This window comes from Dicentrarchus labrax, unplaced genomic scaffold (assembly GCF_905237075.1).
Source record: "Dicentrarchus labrax unplaced genomic scaffold, dlabrax2021, whole genome shotgun sequence".
In the NCBI taxonomy this organism is placed as follows: domain Eukaryota; kingdom Metazoa; phylum Chordata; class Actinopteri; family Moronidae; genus Dicentrarchus; species Dicentrarchus labrax.
The window spans coordinates 1,194,632-1,215,908 of NW_026136716.1; the positions used below are offsets into that span (position 1 = coordinate 1,194,632).

General features: G+C 41.8%; 1 long non-coding RNA gene across 14 annotated transcripts; it reads left to right on the forward strand.

Annotated features, from left to right (window-relative positions):
- Nucleotides 1–193: 193 nt before the first annotated feature.
- On the forward strand, nt 194–20,930 carry LOC127378592 (uncharacterized). Of its 14 annotated transcripts, XR_007888093.1 has the most exons (10): nt 194–426; nt 1,323–1,420; nt 1,782–5,584; nt 6,167–7,589; nt 8,140–8,778; nt 8,852–9,023; nt 9,593–9,714; nt 20,170–20,267; nt 20,377–20,444; nt 20,794–20,930. It is a non-coding gene; the product is annotated as an uncharacterized LOC127378592 (long non-coding RNA). The 14 variants fall into 14 exon arrangements; XR_007888094.1 differs by lacking the exon at nt 20,377–20,444; XR_007888090.1 differs by lacking the exons at nt 20,170–20,267; nt 20,377–20,444; nt 20,794–20,930 and adding an exon at nt 16,898–18,209 and having other exon boundaries at nt 1,782–4,585; nt 5,065–5,584.
- Nucleotides 20,931–21,277: the final 347 nt, after the last annotated feature.

Sequence of the window (21,277 nt, forward strand, 5' to 3'; positions counted from 1 at the left end):
AGCTCCTTTGAATTCAGATCAATAAACTCTGTTTCAAAGATCCTTTTTTAAACATATTTACTCGGTTTAATATGCAGAATATAATCCCGTTATAACGGGATGCTGCTGTACACTCTGGTTCAGTAGGTGGCGCTATGCTAACCTGCTAGAACACCAACGAAGAAGATAACCGGAAGTAGCGTAGGATGCTAGCAGGAAGTAGACGGAGACGGAACTCTAGTGGGAGTATCTTCGATAGAGAACAAACAGTTTTTAACGTTAACTGTTTTTAACGGTGTAAATGTCCAGCTGGAGTCTGAAGAGACTTTATTAGACAATGTTTTATATCTTTAGTGTCTGCCGGAAGTTAATGTTACCGTTAATGCTATCTACGGAGCTAACGGGGGAAATGTTTGTGGACCACGCGACGATGTTTGCAGCAGCCAGGTCTGTCCAGAGTTTCACTGTTTATTGATGATATTGATCCCGTATTGACAGTCAGACTGTGGACATATGACGGCCTTTAGCTCGTGTTTCTAGAGTTACGTGTTGTTACGAACACGTTAGGAATTGTTAAAATGTGATATTTCTTAAAGGGAGTTTGGTGCAGGGAGCTTTTAGTTGGATTCAAACTGCTGATATGGATCATTGTTAACGTTTAGTCTCCACCAGCTAACTGCTAGTAGCTAATTGACTGAGCTTTGTAGTGAAAGAGGAATGCAATGAAAATGAAGGTTTAACCAGAGGCTAAACTTTAGAGGTTCAAAGTTACTTTATTTCTACCCAAAAGGTAAAATACATTCCTCTTGACAAACATAAAAACCTCAGACAATATACAAACATGTTAAAAGATAAAAGTAAACAATAAGAATCACAGTTTGCTTCAGTAAATGCTGCTGTTACAACAAAATATAACAACTCAGACAATAAACATACCAACAAGTAAAAATATAAAAGTAAAAGTGAGGTACAAATGCAGGTAAAACTCAATATATTAAATAAACATCAGCTCTGTACAAATGGTGCTGTTACAACCCCCCCACAATTAATTTAGTTTCAGACAATGAAGAACAGACCAAACAACAGCTAGGACCGTAGGATCCAGAACCCTGAACTACAGGTCCCATCAGGAAGCAACCAGAGTGAGACAGTGAACTCTGAGCACTCCCCCCTCTTTATTGGCTCCTTGATGAGGAGATCAGCCCCACCTGAGACACATTAGTCACATGACCACCCCTCTGATCACGTGACCAATGACCAGCTACCGTTTGTACTGTTATTCTCCACCGCTGCCTTTCAGGGAGCTCCTTGTTTCATCTCCTCTTTTTCTCTTTTTCTCTCAGAATCTTGATGAGGATTTTAAAGGACGATGACCGTCTGCTGTTAACATAGATAGACTTTATTAATCCCTGAAGAGATATTGGGTCGTCATAGCAGCCAGGTACATTAAAATAAGATAAAATACAACAATTGAATAAAATACTTAAAAAAGATAAATAGGTAGGTAAGGTGCAAGATGGTGGTAATCGTACTGATGACATGATGGTAGTGTTATTGTTAATAACAGTATATAATGATAATATTAATAATATTCATAATAATATAATAATAATATGTATATATAATGATTATTATAGATAATGAAACACAAAGTTAACCTTTGACCGCAACCTGAAAACAACAATAGCTTAAAAATATGGTTTAAGGTTTAAGCATTAGTAAATAAGTAACTAAGTAAGTAAGTAAGTAACAAGGTTTCCCATCCCATAACCCCTTGCCCCCTCCCGTCCCGCCACGTGCAGGACTGCGGATCTAGGGACCACGGGTGGGAGTCGAACCGAGTAGCACTCTCAGTGGTAACGAACAAACCCACCGCACCGCAATGTCCCCTTCACGCTGGGAGATCTTCTCTCAGCGCTTTTGAGTCTTCACTTTGGATGTTGGAGGTTCATAAGGATCGATCCCACAACCTTGGACCTTCTGCATCATCTTTCATCCCCCTGAGATATTGGAGGAGCTGGTTGAAGACTGGTTCTGAGACCTGTTCAGTCTTTCTGGTGGACACGTGTTTTAAAATCAACCTGAGTCTCATAAGGTTTGAACCTGCAACCTTACAATCTAGAAGCATTCATTGATCCTCCTGAGCTATTGGTCAGGTAGTGGTCAACTTCGCCTTAGACCTGTCTGTGTGTGTGTGTGTGTGTGTGTGTGTGTGTGTGTGTGTGTGTGTGTTTGTGTGTGTGTGTGTGTGTGCGTGTGCGTGCGTACGTGCGTGCATGTGTGTGTCTGTTTTAAGATGAGGGATAAGGCTGCTCATTGTAGTTCTCATTATGTAAATATTTATTATTTGCAAGCAAAAAAATGCACAACTTCAACTTCTTCATCCGCCTTCAGATAGATAACATCTAGGGCTGGGTAAAAAAATCAATGTAATCGTTTTTGGATCGATTTCATTTAAATTTTGCAATATCGATTCATAGGGTGTGAGATCGATTGTTCCCCATGAAGGTTTTTTTTTTCCCCATGAAGTCTCGTTCGTGATGACGCAGCAGCGCGTTTGCGTCAGGTTGACGTTCAAGTGAACAAGCGTGCATACACAAAATGACTGACGCAGGTAAAACCCCGCTCAGCAAGCCGTCCCAACTAAAGTCTGGAACCATTTCGGATTTAAAACAACAAAGGACAAAGAGCTGGATAAAACCAAAGTGGTTTGCAAGATCTGCCAAGCGGAGCTCAGTTATTGTAAAAATACTACAAACCTCAGAAAACACTTTACAAGGTATCACACTACGCTAACGTTAGCTTCCGACAACAAGCCGTCCGGGGCAAAACAAAAGAAACTGAGGGAATCACTAACATTAGCAGCCGATTCTCCGCGGGCCACAAAGATAACAGAGGCCATCGCAACTTTTGTTTGCAAAGATTTACGCCCGTAGTGGAAAACGAAGGCTTCAAGCGGCTCATTCAGGTGCTCGAACCACACTACGTTATTGTGCAACACTTAATGCAATTTGCAGTGATGGAACGTTGTAGAAAGTACACTTTCACTCGCAATTCCTTTCTAATTTCAAAATTGCACTTTTGAGATGTGAGTTTTGTTTACAGCTCAAGTTTAAACTGTCCAATTTACAAGTTTGCACTTAAAACCTGTTGTTTAAGGTGAAGAGAAAAAATAAAGTACATTTGTATTGTGTAACACAGTTGAGCCATTTTCATTATTTAAGAGCAGATTGAATCGAATCGAATCGTGATTAATCGATTCAGAACCTTATGAATCGAAATCGAATCGATTTAGGAAATTGGCCACGATACCCAGCCCTAATAACATCACTGCTGACGTTGTGTACCTCTGACTGATGCACAGGGTTTTATTTTGAAAAATGAATGAATGAAACCATAAAATATGAGCATAAGTTAACTCTTTAATTAGTGCAGGAAAAATAACAGCAGGCAAACACTAAAGATCTAAAACAGAATCTAATCAGTCTTTTAAGGGACACTTTGTTTCCTTTCCTGGTGTGCAACAGGGAACACGTCACACAGTAAGGAAAGCTTTTCACTGCTGAACCTCTCTGTGAGTCTAATAGACACACAGGTCGGGGAACTTTATCCCGTAGAGAGGCGTTGAGCGAGGCGGCGAGTGTCCGGACGGAGACGGGGGAGGACGTATGATCAGATCAAAGACCTGATCCAGTTTAGACTGAAGCAAAGAGGTCTGGAAAGAGAGAAACTTTTATTCACACGCTTATCCAAACATAGTGTGTCAAAGTATCATCGTCAGAGGTCAGAGGTCACTCACCCTGGCTCCACAGTGAGCCGCTATTTCCTCAAACGGAGCCGTCTGAAACCTCTCCACCACCTGCATCCTCCTCCTCCGCTCCTCCTCCTCCACACCCCCTCTGTCTTCTGCACAACACCATTTCAGAATAAAACAAAAGAGGACAGACCGTAACAATCAATCAATCAATCAATAAAGACACTGTAGGAAAACATATTGTTTGTTTGTCAATGTTTTGTTTATTTTATTCTCTGTCTAAAGGGGAAACAATAATAATGTGTTGCTATTGATGATTGTGGAATCGATCACTTACCGATGGCGTTCTTCAGCGTCTCAAAAGTGATCTGCTCCGTCTGAGGTTGCTACAGAACAGAGGGATATCAGAGAGACAGACAGACACACACACACACACACAGACAGACAGACAGACAGACAGACATGTACCTGCTGTGTATCAGGGCAGTACTGAGGGTCCATGTCGATCTGCAGAGAGATGACATCTCCAATACTCTTCCTCTTAGACAGACGATCTTCATCTAAACACACAGTGACACAGTGTGAACTTGTAGTACTGCCAGTAATATGAGTACACAGTGTGTGGCGCCCCCTACAGGGTGTCTACAGACACTGAGATGCTTCTGAGGAACAAATCTAAAGAAAAGACGAGTGAGTATAAGGTGTGTGTGTGTGTGTGTGTACCTGTTAGCTGAGGTGTGTATGGCGTGTTGAAGCGTTCGGTGTGTGCGCTGTAGCTGCTTCCTGTCAGAGCCTCGCAGATTTTCGATTGGACGAACAGAAAAGTTTCATCCACCATCAGCTCACCCTGTGGTAGTCTGACACACACACACACACACACACACACACACACACAGATTATAAATACAATCAATAATCAGATCAAATTGAAAAATCAATAATATATGATATATTATTTTTGATTAAAGTCATGAACACAATTAATCAATAATTATAATACAGTAATATATGATTCTGCCTAATTGGGACTTTTACTTTTGGTACTTAAGTATATTTTGTAACTGAAGTAAGCTTTTGAATAGTAATATGAGTAAAAGATCTGAGTACTTCTTCCACCACTGTCCAGATGTTACTTTATCCTCCCTCCTGTAGCTGACTTTAACTTCATCGTGTCCTCAGTAATACATACACATTTGACTAATAAGTGATTAATATTGGTTAATAGTCAAATGTAATAGAACAGTGGTTTGAAATGGGGGTGTCTCTCTTTCTGTCTGTCTCTCTGTCTGTCTGTCTCTCTTTCTGTGTGTCTCTACCTGGGTTCATCACAGAACACGTCTTTGGGCAGCAGGTGTGGAGCATTCCCCTGCCGATGCTCTATGACCTGCAGACACAAAATGAATTATGTATATCTGATGTACACACACACACACACACACACACACACACACGCCTTCATTACACACACACACACACACACACACACACTTTGTTTTCACCTGTGTGATGTGTAGGTGGAAAGGTGGAGGCGGACCGAGCTGGGACAACAGGTTGAGGAAGGCGGCGCAGACAGCGTGAACGCCACAACGGTTAAACACTGACAAACACTCGTGAGGGGACAATGCCAGCTCCTGAGCGGCCAATCAGAAGAGAGAAAGGATCAACATTATTATCCTAATTATCATTAATATTTGTTTATAGCTTGTTATAGCAGCTCTGCCTACCTGCAGGGCGAGCACCAGTCGGATCAGGTCCACCACCACCTCCTCATTGGCCAGTTCCACACTGAGGACAGCCAGCAGGGTGACGAGGGCCTGGTAGTGGCCCCGCCCACTGCTTTCCTCCTTACAGGTGAGGTAGACGTGTCTGTAGAGACGCTGCGCATTCTGCACACATGCATGATGGGACATTGTATGAAAGGTTGTCTTTTATAGAAGAAGGAAGCTCCAACAACAGGACTGTCCGAATGATGGCAGCTGTTCTGTATTTTAATAGGAATATTAATATTACAATCATTTGAAGCTCAGTAAACACAATGTGTCCAAAGACTGATTATTAAAGTGTTGATATGTTTAAAACATTTTATTCGACCTCATAATTAGTAACATTTAAAATGTGATATATAGATGGTAATGCTGATTACAATCAAAGACTGTATGAACTGTGAAATGATCCACAGATTGATCAGTAATGAAAATAATGGTTAGTGGCAGCCCTACAGTTTTTCTCTCACCTTCCTTATGAACAAGTTGTCTTGTCGAGAGCATCTGTCCTCCTTCAGCTCCAACACGGAGACATCAAACATCACACTGTGGACACAGAAAGCGACTCTGTGACAATCAATTACTAATCCCACTAATGACACAGAGAAACACTTCACCACCATTGGTTCCCATCAGTAATGTTATTCTTCTGTCTGCCAACCGACTTCAGTTGAAACCTATGACTGACCACAGACTGCAGTGGTGCATCCCCCAGTCTACCTACAGGGACCAGTACTCCCTGAGCATTGGTTCTGGAGTTGTGACCTGGCAGCGGTGAGTCTGGCGGCGTTGTGGCGTCTGTCGATGAGCGAGGTGAGGATGGAGAGGACCAGCAGACGGATCTCCGGATCCTCCATCAGAGTGAAGGACAGCAGAGGCTCCAAGAAGGACGAGGGCAACGCCGTCAGAAGATTACAGCTTTCATAACGCTCCGAGACCTGAGGCAGGGAGGAAGATGACAGAAGACTTTACACTCTTTCATACACATATTCACTTCTTTACACATACAGGGTTGCATGGGACTGAAGTATCACGACAACGTAAGACCACTGATAGCGTTCAGTAGGAAAGTTGGGACAAAGATAGTTCTGTAGTTGGTTCAGTGGGTAGTTTGGTAGATAAGGAGGGGGGCTGGGTGAATTCACCTGGAGGAGAGACTTCAACAGCATCACCTGGATCATCCTGCTGCCTTCCAACCTGAGACAGACACACTGTGAGCACCTTAAAGCACAGTCATTATTACAGACTCATTATGTTTAAAGTAGGTTGTGAAAATGGTACCCGGAGTTGGGCGACCCCAGGGCGGGGTAGATACCAGGGACTGGGATCTTCCCCATGATGAACAGCATGACCTCTGACCTCTGGTAGATGGGAAGTGTGTTGGCGAAGGATCCTGGACAGACGACACAGATTCAAATGAAGCAGCACATTGGAAACTGTTCAGTGACAGCAGGAAAATAAAAACAGCCCCACCGATAGTCTTGATGACGCCGTCCTGCAGCGTTTTCTCTTCAGCCGACGTGGTTTCGCGTTTTCCGGTGTTGTCATAGTAACCAGTCAGCTGGTAGTCGACGCTCTGTCTGAGCTGGCGCAGTAACGTGTTGAACACCTCCAGCACTGTGGGGCCTACGGTGCACACAGAGGAGGATTAAATAGCTCACATGCACTAATGGTAGGATTCTATTTAACGTACAGAGACGGCGCACACTGACCCACAGATCCAGTAGCTTCTATAACAGCAGCTTCAGACAGGACCTCTACGATCCCGGCTCGGACTGAAGCTGGACTCTTGCTGTTAGCGTCCAGGTGACCCAACAGCTGCTGGATGACCAGGTGTGAATGCTGGGACTGAAGAGGATATACTGAATATACTGAGTTCAGGTATCAGCTCAGATAAGAGAAATAAAGTTACATACATTTAATCTTACAGTACAATTCAGTTTAGTAAAGTTATGTGCAGTCAAGTACAGTAAGTACTCCAAGTGTACTTACTGACCTGGATGGAGTACATGATGATCTGAAAACACTGAACAGCAAAGCTTCGTCCTTCCCAAAGACTGTGACTGTCCAGGTGCCTGAAAACACACACACAGGTACTACTGATACACACACAAACACACACACACAGGTACTACTGATACACACACACACACACACACACACAGGTACTACTGATACACACACACACACACACACAGGTACTACTGATACACACACACACACACACACAGGTACTACTGACACACACACACACACACACACACACAACAACTACAGTAGTGTGTGTATCTTACATGAGCACAGGTCTGATAGCGTTGGTAATGTGTCCGTAAGCAGCTCGGCTCAACAGCTCCCTGAAACACACCTCAGTCTGCTCTGCTGGAGACTCACTGTGTACACACACACACACACACACACACATAATGTGTATACATATAAAATATAACCTCAGTAACTGAGCGCCAGGTCTTGGTTAATAAAGACTAATGCTTTAATAGTTCTTAATAGTGTCTATAGCAGGTTATAGTGTAATATCCATGATTGTGTGTGTGTGTGTGTGTGTGTGTGTGTGTGTGTGTACGTGTGTGTGCGTGTGTGCACGTGTGTGTGTGCGTACCTGCTGGTGTGTGTATGCTGCTGCAGGTTGACCAGCAGGGCGGGGACAATCTGCTCCATATGACGCGGCTCCCAAATGTTCACCTGCAGCTCGTCATCCACCGTCTTCCTGACCACGCCCTGCAGACCACGGATCCCCGACACACGGATCCTGAACACGCAGACACACACACACACACACACACACACACACACACACACACACACAGCATCATGGATATTACACTGTAACCTGCTATCATGCAAAATAACATGAATGAATCAAACAATACACATATTGTGACAGAAAATGCACTCATTTTACTTCAGATACTTTTAAATTCTAATAATTATTATCTATTAATTATTGTTTTTAAATTAATCTCAAGCTCTTTCTTTCCCCTTAAAATTCCCACAATTTCAGAAACACCAAATAAATTAATAAATATTCTTGTTTGTTTTTGGTTTATTCTAGATCTCGTGTGCATATATATCGTTTTTAACTTTTTCTGTTATTTACTTTATTACAGACAGACAGACAGACAGACTTGTTTTGGATGTCGAGGTCTTCGTGTTCAGAGTGACACATCTCACTGAAGCGAGACACGAAGAAGTCGTAGCTGCGATGGTATGACGGCGTGTCCTCCTCGATGTTGGCAAACTTCACAAACTGCACCAGAGAGAACAGTAATAGCACGTTATAGATTCAAAATAATGTACGTTGTACAATACGTTGTGCAGTACGTTGTATGTTGTGCAGTACGTTGTGTTGTACGTACAGAGCTGGTGGCGAGGATGTGGAGGTGAGGTTTGTCGGCCTCCAGCAGCAGACGCAGCGTACTGAGGAAACTCTCCACCAGCAGGTTGATGCTCTGACAGTGACAGGCCAGAAGCAGCTGCTCCATCGCCTCCATCGCTATACACACATACCTGTACGACACACACACACACACACACACACACACACAACACACACCACTGTTACACCTGTGTGTGTGTGTGTGTGTGTGTGTGTGTGTGTGTGTGTGTGTGTGTGTGTGTGTGTGTGTGTGTGTGCACTGACCCGTAGCGGTGGCGGTTCAGCTCTCTGGTCAGACGCTCTGACAGGTACGCAGCGATGCGGTCCAGTTTCTCCGGAGCCGACAGAGCGAAGAACGTCAGCTTCTCCATGTTGGCCTTCACCAGCCCGTCCTACTCACAAACACACACACACACACACACACACACACACACACACAGAAAATACATGATAAATAATAGTAATAATACAAGTAAGTACATATAAATAAAAAGATAAATGAAATTATAGAAACAAACAGTGAAATCTTGTGTATAAAGTGACAGCGATCAGTGCAGATAGTTTGTGCATTAAAAACAGTGGAAGTAAATTTACAAGTTCTCATGGAGCATTGTCCACCTCCAAACTGATAAAGCTCAAATATGTGCAGTGACAGAGCAACTACAAACACAGTGTAAGTGAGTGTGTGTGTGTTTACTTCAGGGTCTTCTGGGAAAATATTATCAACCAGCCGCTTGTAGCGAGGACGTAACGCCCAGCAGCAGCCGCACAGACCTGCAGACACACAGACAGAGTTCACGTTCACACCTGACAGACAGTTACAGGTGAGTGTGTGTGCAGTCGTCCATAGAGACGTCTCTTCACTGATGTTTGATAATGTCCATTATTCACTTCAATAGCTTTATTTCTCTCATTATCTCAGATATTTTCTCATGTTAAACTCAGAAATGTAGCTTTGAAATGATTAGTTTATTACAGTGAGTTTCACATTAAAAGGCTGAGAGGAAAGGGAGGATAAATGATCTTTGAGCTGCTAGAAACAATCAGCAGGAAGTGTTGAGTTTAAGGAAACGATTAGATTGTACAAACAAACAGGATGAGGCTTCTTCATACAATATTATCAAATATATGTATAAAGCAGGGGGATTTCAAAATAAAAGCATGTTTCAACAGTTCAGCCTGAAGGGGGCAGCAGTGTGTCTGCACACTTTTAACCTGTTTTTCCTCCAGATTTTCCTTCAGTTTTCATCTCTCTTGATGTTCTGTGTAATAGGTTTTGGGAGATTAAAGGACACACACACACACACACACACACACACACACACACACACACACACACACACACACACACACTACAATACAGCAGTAATACCATGTCTTAAGCGTTAATCCTGTGGTGGCTTGTTGTTGCGTAATGTGTTTATATTGTTGTTTTTTAGTTAGCGGAGCTTACAGAGACCCCGCTGTGACTGAAAGGACGCAGGTTCAATCCCTCCGAATCTGTCCCATACAAACAGAACGGGCTGTAAAACATGACTTTAATTTAAATGTAATACATCGGTGGCTGTTCTCACGACTGCCGGAGCTAAAAGCAGAACTCAGCTGCTGTATTTATTTTATCGGATTTCTTCAGTCTTATTATTTTCATTTAGAAAGTCAAAGTGTTTAGTTTTGTCATTATTTATATATATATATATATTTATATAAATATAATATAATATAGTTAACTTATATTTAATAAATATATTTTAATATATGTATATATTCATTTTTGTTTGTGCTTAAATGCTTAAAATAAGTATAATTAAGTCAAGACTTTTATATTTGACATAATTTTAACTTGATTCTCATAAATAAAATTTTGACCAATTTCTGACAGTAAATCAAATATTTTCATTCACAAGTCATTTAAAAAAATACTCAAACATGTGTTATGATAGTTAGTTATTATCATTTATACTTCACATTATTTTTGTGTCTTTGTTGGATTTTAACTAAATAAACTCAAACTGGAAAATGAACTACTTTTTCTAGCTCGATTTAACGGAAACAAACATAACCGGCTTGTTTAGTTCAATTAAGTTTTACTTTGATCTGGGTTTAAGACACTGGGAGATAGTCCTGTCTTTAAGTCATATAGATGGTATTATCATTAGTTTGCCGACTCTACGCAGGCACCTTAGGACTTTGCGGTTGTTCAGAAGGAAAGCCCATTCAGATCTGCTAGACATAGAAATATATACAGAGCAAAATTGACCCGGTACGGTAGATAGTTGAAGATGGGGCATGTATGTGCGGGCAGCAGTCACCATAGGTCCATGGGAGTCACTTGCATGTTGGAGGTTCTCGCGGGAGTTCGAAGTATCTCAATAATTCAGGAAAGAAATTACTCCGAAAAACAGGAAAGATTATTCAAAAAAACAAACCAAAAAATAAATGACTCAGAAAAGCCGGAGGTTTTACTGTTCTATAACTTTTAACATTCACATTAAAATAATAACAATCCAATAATAACAGCACTCTGCTGTAAATGTAAGTCTGATTATTTATATTATAGCAGAGTTAATCTGTATTTATAGCTCATTGTTTTACAGTGTAAATATCTTTAAACATTAAAAGACAAAAATATTACAATCGTACGTAAAATTAAAGCTAAAAACTTTTAATTATAGGATATTACTGATTTTCTTTGTCCCTCCAGCTGCCAGAATATTACCGTTTTTATTATTTTCAGTTTAAAAACGTATTAAAATGAATTATTCATCATAAAATAACATTAATATTTATATTTCTACACCTGCATCGACAAACAACAACTGCATCGACAAACAACAACAGCAGCGCCACAACATTCAGATAAATAAACACCGAATAAATATTAATATTTCTCACCGTACATGAAGACGACTCCTTCAGCTCACATCCACACTGTCACTTCCCTCACACACGCACACACACGCACACACACGCACACACACACACACACACACACACACACGTTTGTGGTTAATCCTTTACACACACACACACACACACACACACACACACACACACACATTAAACCCACCTCCTTTCATTCACCATCAGAGCCATAAACCTCGTATTTCTGCATTCACTGACTTTTGAAATTCACATCTCGGCTGTTTTTCTTTATAACAGATGAATAAATGACATTTTGGAGAAGTTTTGATGTTAATATGTGTGTGTGTGTGTCTGTGTCTGTGTGTGTGTGTGTGTGTGTGGGTGTGTGTGTGTGTGTGTGTGATCTGGGCCATGTGCAGCAGCTCAGCGCTCTATAATCTGCTCTGGATTTATTTATCATTCCAGCAGAAACAGGAAAAAAAAAAAAACTATATCAGAAACCTGCAGAAGTGAAGCTGAAAGAGCTCAGCTGAGTAAATGTGCCCGTGTTCATCACGTGTGTGTGTGTGTGTGTGTGTGTGTGTGTGTGTGTGTGTGTGTGTGTGTGTGTGTGTGTGTGTTTGTGTTTGTATGTATGTATGTATGTGTGTGTGTGTGTGTGTGTGTGTGTGTGTGATATGAGTTCATCAATTATAGAAAGAAATGGAACAGTACTAATAACAGTACTAATAACAGTACTAATAACAATACTAATAACAGTACTAATAACAATACTAAGCACATTAATCAGTAATCAAAGTACTTGTTTGTTAATAGAAATGATGACTTCATTTATAGTTTCATTGATTTTATAAGTGAGAATTACTCTAAATATGGCAGTGCACATTGTGGGTGTACTGACTGAAATATGTTTGTAGTATTAGCTGCAGTATCTGTAGTATTAGCTGCTATTAGCTGCAGTATCAGTAGTATCTGTAGTACCTCCGGGTGTCTGATGGTCCAGCACAGAGCAGCAGTCCTGCAGCAGCCTCCGAGGAGCCTGGGATACGGTCGACATGGCGACGGACCCCGGCAGCATCATGCCCCTGGGTAGGCTGGGAATGGTCACGCCTCGGGGCATGCTGGGTAAAGTAGGTAAAGTGGGCATGGTGATGCCTCTGGGTAAAGTTGGGGGGTTGACGCCTCTGGGCAGGGAGCTGAGTAAGGCAGGCATGGTGGGAAACCTGGGAAGAGTCCCCGGCATCTCCGCGGCAACCTGGCGGCCCTCTGGCTGAATTCGTCCTGAAGAAGAGGAGGATGGAGCACTGGGACGAAGGAGAGACTCTGAGCAGGAGTGAAGGTGGAGAAAAATGAAAAGCAGGATTGAAAAAGCTTTTCCCTCCTTCTGTCTCCTCCTGCCTCCCCCCACATTCCTCTGACTCTTAACCCCTTCAGTTCACATCGTCCCTCAACATGTAAATGAAGTTCACTCATACAAACACAGAGATACTCATCAGTGGGAGGATTCCTCTGCTCACTACTGACACACCTGCAGAGGTCAGTGGTGGAGAAATACCATCTTGCAAAGCTTCAATGTACAGTGGTACCAAACCAATCAGTGTCCTGTGAGGAGCTACAGGCAGCTACAGGCAGCTACTGGCAGCTACTGGCAGCTACAGGAAGCTACAGGCAGCTACTGGCAGCTACTGGCAGCTACTGGCAGCTACAGGCAGCTACTGGCAGCTACTGGCAGCTACTGGCAGCTACTGGCAGCTACTGGCAGCTACAGGCAGCTACTGGCAGCTACAGGCAGCTACTGGCAGCGCTTAATGCTATGTATGTGCACACAAACAACAATGGTGGCTGCTAAAGAGGTTAGCGTAGCTGCTGCAAGCATCAGTTCCATCAGAAGTGGAGAGTAAAGAATGGCACTGAAGGACTTTCTCAATGGAAAAGACCTTTTCTCTCTTCTCCCGACTGACGTTACATGGTTTATTGATCGGATTGATTGAAAATGTGAATGTGAAAACATCGTAGTGTCAAACTGACTGGAGGGATGTATAACAGCATGTAAAGATACTGCGTTCAGAGCTGTTAGCAGCACTCAGAGTGTACTGATGGATTACTGCTGCATTAATGTGCACGCAGCATTTTTATACTGTGGCTGATCGAGGTGGAGTTCATTTCACTAAAGTATCATTATAATTATTTATTTATAGGTTGATCAAATGTGTGTGAGATCAAATCTGCAAATAACAAATACAAAATGTTCTCATGTTAAAGGATATTTCCCTGTAAAATGTGTTTGCAAAGTTTAATGTACTTCAACAACACACACACACACACACACACACACACACACACACACACACAGAGCTCCTACCTGCTCGACTCCAGCGTTGCTCTCTTACAGTTGTTTCCCTTTGACAGACAGATAGACAGACAGACAGCTGCTTATGTAACATCTGCCGAGCCTCTGCTGGCCGCTCAGCTCAGATCAATAATCAATAAGTGTGATCGGTCCAGAGCTCTGCAGGCTGAGCCGTCTCTGACATCACAGCTCGTGTTGTGGCCGAACTTTGTTCCAGGCTCATCTTACTGTTTAATGGGAGAAATATTACAGATCCAATATTCACATGAATGAGTCCCAGCAGAGAACTGAGGCTTCATTTTAGACACATTCTAATATTTATGTTCACAACAAGCGGCACAGAGGAGGAAAACAAGCGCTCCCTCCTCCCAGCATGCTGCTGTGCTGACGGAGGAGCTCCCCCTGCTGTCTGATGCTGCTTACTGCTGTCTGCCAGAGAGAGAGAGACCTACCTGTACCTGTCTCACCTGCTGACCTACATCCAGGAAGGGTTCTCACCAAACCGCCTCCCTGAAAGCGCTCACAATGTGTTCTGGGAAATGTATGAAATCAGGCTGAGAGAGGAAACTAATGATGTAACAGCAGAAGATGCCAAAGTTTCACAAAAATGGCGTTTGCAAATGTTGTCAAATTTCCAGGCAGAAAATGTCGGATTAAAAAGGAGAGTGAATATTAATTGGATGGTGAGAAACACGACTCCAAAAGGTTCCTCAAATACAACAGAAGGAAAAAGTATTTCCATCATTGTCCCCTGTGTTTCTACAGTCCAACAACCTCCATCAAGATGGAGTCAGGCACTCACTGTGACAATCAATATCTTTCATTGAAGGTCAGATGTTATGACTGCTCCTTAATTAAAGGAGATACCTTATGGCAACAGCATTCCCAGCATGAATAGACTATGGTGTCTTAGGATTGCACTTCCTTAAAGTCGGGGTGGTCAAAATCAATGTAGCGGTGGCTGAGACATCCAAAACCCATCAAGCCTCCATTTCCCACAATGCAACTGTCCATGCTTGTTAAATGACTACATCTTAGGAGTTTCCCTTTTAATTTATTAATGTCAGAAACAGGAGGGAGAAAGACCTTGCTGTCATTGCTGTAAACAGTACTAATCAGTTATCTGTGTGTGTGTGTGTGTGTGTGTGTGTGTGTGTGTGTGTGTGTGTGGGTGGGTGTGTCATACGTTAGATATTTTTGTGTATATGTGTATGTTGTTGGTTGTATTGTTTTGTGGAAACTTCTTCATGGCGTCCGGCCGAATATGAGAGTAAGTCGACATTGTTTTACACTTGATTCAGAGTGAAATGTCCCCTAACCTCCATGGACATTTGTCATTGAACAGTAATCCAACTTTTAACATGAAGACACTTATTTCAACCCGTTGATTCATTACTTTTTATCTATGATCATCATCCATCACCGCCCCGGACTGACCCACAGCGATGTCCTTACCACTTAATAATAAATGTCTAAGCCTCTTGTACAACTGCTCCTACAGCTCTCAGACTGGAGTGTGTTCTAAGACGAGAGAGAGAGTTTGATGGGATTAAGAGTTAGGAGTGTATATCTGACTGAGGGGGCTGTTGTTACGGTAAAGGAGATCTCGGCCAGCTGCATGAGCCATCATAAGGGATGGAGTCAGATAATAGTAATAAAAGAACAGGCACGGCCAAGAGCTATATATATATATATATATATATATCATGGCAGCACAAGAACAGGCCCTGGGTACAAGAGCCATAGAGGCAAAGCTCTACAAGAGTAGATCTGACCCAAGGTGCAGACTATGCAAAGATGCCCCTGAGACAGTCCAGCACATAGTAGCAGGGTGTAAGATGCTAGCCGGTTCAGCGTACATGGAGAGACACAACCAAGTGGCTGGAATAGTGTACAGGAACATCTGTACCCAGTATGGAATAGAAGTACCCAAATCCCAATGGGCCGCACCACAGAAGGTGGCTGAGAACAACAGGGCCAAGGTGCTGTGGGACTTCAGCTTCCAGACTGACAAACAGGTCCTGGCCAACCAACCAGACATAGTGGTGGTAGACAAGGAGCAGAAGAAGGCGGTGGTGATAGATGTGGCCATACCAGCAGACGCCAACATCAGAAAGAAGGAACACGAAAAGGTTGAAAAGTACCAAGGGTTGAAAGAACAGCTGGAGCAGATGTGGAAGGTCAAGGCGAGCGTGATCCCCGTGGTAGTAGGAGCACTCGGGGCAGTGACCCCCAAACTGGGGGAGTGGCTCCAACAGATCCCAGGAACAACATCAGAAGCCTCAGTCCAGAAGAGCGCAGTCCTAGGAACAGCTAAGATACTGCGCAGAACCCTCAAACTCCCAGGCCTCTGGTAGAGGACCCGAGCTTGAGGATGACACACAGATACCACCCCAAGAGGGTGAGAGGGAAGTTTTTATATATATATATATATATATATATATAATGGTATATTGAGAATTTAAAATCAGCCCTACTGTATCTTTTAATTTCATTTATTTAACACTTGTGTGGGTTTATCTCTCTGTGTTTGTTAGATAAGCTGCGGAGGAGCATGCCTAACCTTGTCAGAGCTCCCAGCATGCCTAGTGTGCCCATTCCAACCAATCCTATAGTGCTTCCCCTTGTTGGCTTCGTAACAGCCAGAGTTTTGATTCCGGACTCGACTGCAGTCTTCCAGGAAGACGCCAGTTCTCTTGTTTCAAGTGTTTTTGTTTTTTATAATGAAAGTGTGTTATTATGCAGCAGGATCACTAATTCAGCTTTCTTTTCTGCTTGTACATCTGTTCACCCAGTCCCTTCCCCAGGACAGCTGCAGAACAGGGTCCAGAGCGTTGGGAACTTCACCTCGTTGTCACGCCAACCACTGAAAGCCACCGCCTACGTCAGTCCCACAATCACAGCTTAACAGAGCTGCTAGCATGGCTGCGGGCTTGTTCATTTACACTGAGCATCAATCAGAGGGGATAAAAAAACTGCTAATGTCCCAAATTCACTTTGTTTTGTGCTCCATTGCTTTCACAAAGCGTGTCTTTAAATGGCAACATCAGATCTGATTGAGCAGCCTGTGTACCTGCACATGTGACTGGGCTCATTCACACCCTTTGTCTTTGTGACTTTGCCCTTTGTCTGTATTATCAGCTGATTTTCAGCAGGCTGGGGTAAATCACTACACTTCAACATAAAAAGAGGATATTTGAATGGGTTTGACCAAAAACAAAGTGAACTGTTAAGTTGACCTTACATCTGAGATCCTGCACAGAAAAGTTCAGAGCTGATCTGATCTCTCATGTCATCCATTCAATTTTATGCAGAATCTCTTCGGGGAAGGCTGGTTGTTTTTCTTCCTGGATTTTGAGTGAGTGCATGTCAGGTCTCATTTTACTGACAGCTTGAGTTGGGTCTGTGCCACGGGGGAGGCGTTCCCTGTTGCTCTTGTGCAATAAACCCCTGTCTGTAGGGTACTGGTAATACTCACCTGCTAAAGAGGCTGCCAGTTTTTATTTATTTATATATTTATTTTGAATAACATTTTTTGACTAATCAGGTTTTCCCTCTGGCGACAAGATGCTGCTAAAATGTAATCAGTCCCTGTTCGTTTGGGCACATTTGGTCTAATTTTTACAAGTGAGAAATGATTGTATGTATTGGTGCACAAAGCTAACTATTAAGTGTGCATACATGCATATATATATAAATATATATTGATGCAATATTATTGAATTTTAAATGTGAATCTTGACCAAAAGGAAAATGTCTGAATGTGTTTACAAAATTGTCTCACCGTGGCGTCACAAACCTTTTTTGTATTTTAACACTTAACAATATTAACAATCTGTTCTTGTTGCACTTTGTATAAATCTCTTACTGATATTTTTATGTTCAGTTTACTCATTGTTTGCACTTCCTTTACATTTTAACTTTTGGATTTAGGGTGGAGAAGAATCACTAAATGTTTTGGGGAGATTTCACAGTTGTACACTGCATAATGTAGCACCCTCTGTTTATATACATTATATACTTTATACTTTCACAAAAATCCTGACACTTTTGTTACTGTGATCGACTGAATGAGTGAAACATTTTAATAAAACACATTTCAATTTTTTCAGTAGTCTATGTTGAATAGAAACATGCTGTGACAGTTGTGTAATAAAAAACAAAGACAGAAATTGAAGTCTATCTATAATATATATAATTAACTCAGGACATAGAAACCCTTTTAAAATCAATAAATATACCCTAATATAAAACATGCTTCAAAAAAGTCTTGTTTCCCCCTTTGCACACTTTGGTATTCCCAGTATTCCCAGCACTCCCCCTCTAGTGTACCAGTGACTCTCCCCCACGTTAGAGACTCCCTTCCATATAAATAATAATAAATATGCTTGATTAAGATCATTATTCACATTGCTGTCATTGTCTCACATCACTAACTGATTAAACACTGCAGTAACACTTATATATATATAATCAATAGTCAATCATTAGTTGTAGCTTTATGGTTTACTGCAATAATTCTGGACTATATGACACAACTACATGTTGGTAGGTAATAAATGAAGCTGTGCCTAATGTACACTAATGGAGAGGTCCAACCACTGATTATTATTGATTAATGGCCGATTGATTGAATTATTCCATCACTGTATCTGACAGGAACAAAGTGGAGTTTGTCTTTATTCTTGAGGAATAATCAGAGACACAGCTGATAAAAACTCTCCTTCTGATGTGATACAGTAAGCCACAAAGTCTGACAGTTATTCCTGTAATTGTACGGATTGAAGAACCCCAATATCACCTTCAGTAAATATCCAAATACATCATTTAGTGGTTCCTAAAAACACACTTTCATATAATGTTAATTGCAAACCTGCTGCACTCTTCTCATGCAGGACCAGGCTGTTCAGTAAAGTTTACAGCTTAAATAATCATCTAAACTTTAAAGAAAATAACAATTTCCTTTGGTTGTTTTCCCACAAATGAAAGAAATTGTGGTGCCAGCTGCTGGACTTCCAGGCTCTCTTCCATTGCTCTTGTATCAGGGATGAGGAATGTAATGACTGAATCTCACTCTTTGCTGTATTGTTTAACATATATTGCTTGTGTCTTACATGAGTCCTTTATAGTTTGCAGACACATATGTGAGTCATACTAATGTGTGTATATTGTTGATAATGAATGATATAGTAGTGTCAAGAGTTATGAGTTACATGAACCTTGGTCAATAATCAGCAATAAGTTATACAACACTTAATGTTATATAGTGCTGCAGTTGTTCACACTGACCACTGGAGGGCACTCTTCATTGAACCAAAAAATTGTAATTGATTTTTTACATTTGGTGCAACATAGCAGAAGATTAATAAGGATGAAATAATAAGTCTTTTAGCTACTAATAAAATACAAGAAGAATTTCATAAAAAAGTTCCCTGAACAGGAAATAATCTGCCCCAAATTCATCCAAATCGCTGCTTTTACACAAACTTCTTTGAGTTCATTGTGCAGTTTTGAATATAATATGAAATATCTATGAAATAAATCACCTAAATTCTTCTTCAAGACACACTCACTTTGTTAATCAGGAGAATGATGTAATATTTAGTGTCTTCAAAGACTGGGAGGTTTTTAATCCGACTGTACTCATGGAGTTTAACTGCGTCAGTCTGGAAGTAGAGAAGCAATAATAAAAACTAAAAGCATTCAATACTGCCACATAATTCTGGTGTGATTGTAACAGAACTCAAAGTAAGCAGCAAACATACATTGTCTGCATCAGAGCTTATAAAGAATAATGTGTAAACACTGAGAAGATCTCTGGTTTTACTATGCAAGTAATAAACAACTTGATTTTAGTTGCACTTCTCTGTGTGCAGAGAGCTGACCTTGTCCTTACTATCCACTGCTGATTGTCATCTGTAGTCCTTGTTCACGCTTTAAGGTTTATATGCTGCATTTTGATCATTTGAAGGCTGACAACCAAAAAAACAAAAACAAGTTTAAACATTTGAGTAAAATGCCATATTCTCATGGTAATACATCCCATAACCCTCTGCTTCTAATCCAGATGAACCAAGAACCAGGCAGAGGAAGACTCAGCTGAGTGCTGGTGGAAGGAACCACTGCAGCTGCTGTGCCGACCCCTGGAGCTGTGTTGCATGATGGGTGAGTGAATATCTCACAGTGGTATGTTGGTTAGTTCAGAGCCCAGTAGGTTGGCACTGAGGCAGAAAGGCAGATAGATGACATGATGTTACACACTCCTGTGCTGTAGGTGGCGACGTGCACCTTGAAGTTGTTTGTGATCTGCAAGTAAATCCAGAGAAGAAGAAGAAGAGCCAGGTATTTTCTGCATGAGAGAAGCAAGTGTTGTTCAAACTTGTTCATTTCTTGCACAGTTAATGGTTTGGAGCTCATGTATGTTGTCCTTGAAGCTCAGATTGTGTCCTATTAGTGCAGATAATGTGTGCATCAGGTTGTAGGCAGTGTTCACTCTGACTGCATGTACCACATGTTCAGCATCTCCAGAGAGAGTGAGTGTATTATTAGTATTAATATGTGATATTTTTTCTACATTATTGAAAAACTTTATTGAATTGTGCTGCATAATGTCTTATCTTGTCTGTACTAATCACCTTCTCTCTCTCTCTCTCTCTCTCTCTCTCTCTCTCTCTCTCTCTCTCTCTCTCAGGTCCTGCTTCCTGGGCGTGGGGCGTGCCAGCAGGACACGAGTTGGGACCATCAGCGGATCCCCCCCTTGGGCCACCCGATTGTTCTGATGTGTGTTGCCAGTGTAAATGCTCAATAAAATTATTTTAAAATCCATAACCCCTGCTTCCATCTCTCCGGAAACCCGGGAGGGGAAGAAACAATAAAAAAGCTGTTAGAAAGACAAATACAGAGTGTGAGAAGAAATGGTCCAGTGGGTTAAAGGGGTCACTCAGAGATGAGTGGTTGAGTGTTTGATTCCCTTATGAAACAGAGTGGGTTTTGTGGTCCAGTGGCAAAAGTAAAAAGATAAAACCGCCTGGACAAAAGGTTCAAGTGTGGAGCTCAGTGGTGTGGTGGCTTAGAAGGCTCAGGAGGAGTTCTGAAGTCATGTGTTTGATTCCCTTAAAGGCCGAGTGGGTTTTGCGGTCCCCACTGCAGGGGGAGTTGAGGGGGGCCGTGTCCCC